The sequence below is a fragment of the Balearica regulorum genome, chromosome 19 (genome assembly GCF_011004875.1).
Source record: "Balearica regulorum gibbericeps isolate bBalReg1 chromosome 19, bBalReg1.pri, whole genome shotgun sequence".
NCBI classification, from domain to species: Eukaryota; Metazoa; Chordata; class Aves; order Gruiformes; family Gruidae; genus Balearica; species Balearica regulorum.
The window spans coordinates 4,633,379-4,635,103 of NC_046202.1; positions in this window are offsets into that span (position 1 = coordinate 4,633,379).

The window sequence follows — 1,725 nt, forward strand, 5'->3', positions numbered from 1 at the left end:
GTTTCAGTATCATACTAAATGCAGAAAAATTATAGGATGTATTGATGAAAATTATCTTTCAAAGGTTGGCTCAATTTTCTATGATGTCTTTAATTTCCAATTTTCCCAATAATTTGCAACTGACCCCTCCAGCATACCACTTTTCAACTTCAATGACTCATATGAATGTTCTCTGACCGCAGCCTCTGGACACGTCACAGGCCAAGCATGATGGGCTTTCCCTGGCAAAGGCTGTGCACTCTGGCCCAATTTCACAGGAGCGCTTTAGCACAACCGTACTTCAAATGCAACCACAGAAACAGTGCACATGTTCAAACTGAAACCCATGGTTAAATACCTTGTTGTCTTAAGGATACTTGTATATGCATGCTAGACTTAACAGCCTTTAATGCCCAAGTACAAGTGCTTTAGAGATACGTAACAAGGAAAGAAGGTAAAACAATTTACCTTTTCTTGCCCAACACATCTGCACAGGTCCAGCACTGAAATATTGGGCCAGCTGTCTATAAGACAAATTTTCTTATCCTCAGTTCCTTTCTGTCCAGCCACTTTTCAAGAGGATGCAAGTTCCTCCTATTCTTTCCTCTCTTTCCAGGAGAGAAAGACTACTATCTGTAGTTTTGGAACATCTGCCCTATTTGCCCTCTCAGATATTTTTCCTGATTCTCTTTGTAAATCCAGCCAGATGGATTTGCAGCACCAGATTTCTTTCTTCCTGTTGTTGCTGTCAAAGTCAAGAAAAAAAACCTGTCTGATTTCAAGATTATTATTATACATTATTATACATCTGACCTTTAAAACATATAGTCTCTATAACCACTATCTCTTACTTTGTGCAAAGTTCATCTGTTATCTAAATAAATGTCAAATTTGGGATCTTGTTAAGCCTTTAGCCTCAGTAACAATAACTGTGAATTCTGGAGTTTACTCAGACAGTGTAAGAGAAGCATATATTTCATTGATTTTGACTATTCAACCTTTAAAATTTCACAGAGTATATTTGTTCTTGTGTTATGAGAAAAGAATAACAACATCTCTAAATCATTCATTATTTTTGTATTCTTTCACTGTGTCCCCATGTATTTATCTGCTTTCCAAGAAACTTTCCTCACAGGAACATATCTCTGGGCTTTTGGAGGTTTTTACTGCTCTTTTATGAGTCCTTCTCCAGTTTCATAGTAGTTTGGTGGGTTAGTTTTTCAGGCTGCCAAGCCACAAAGTTGGGGTCTGTAGCTGCTCACAAAAATACTTTTTAAAAGAAAGACAATGTAAAAGCAGACAGAAGGTATGAAATCCACTATGTTCAGGGTGTTGAGTGATAACAGTTTCTCTATAGGCACTTTTGGTTTTTTCATATTATCAACAGAATATCCGCCATCACTGGCCACCTGCAAAACTTAGTGAAGCTCCTCTTAGCTAACAATGCCAATGTCAGCTCAGATCTCAGAAATGCACAAGAGCGCTTTCAAAGAGTAAAAGAAATGGATGAAGACTGGAAAAAAAATCCGCACTAAAAAAAGGCTAGCTACTTTACAGACAGCTCTGAAGTGCAGGAAATTCTCAATGTATTTATTTATAAAACAAACCAAAAAAACAACTATGGGAACTGTTTCTAACACTTCATGAGACAGCCTAGATGCAAGTATCTAGCCAAGTGAATATAAACCAAGTAGTATAGACAGTTTCTTGCAGATTTGTATTAAAAATAACCATGAAGACACAAGC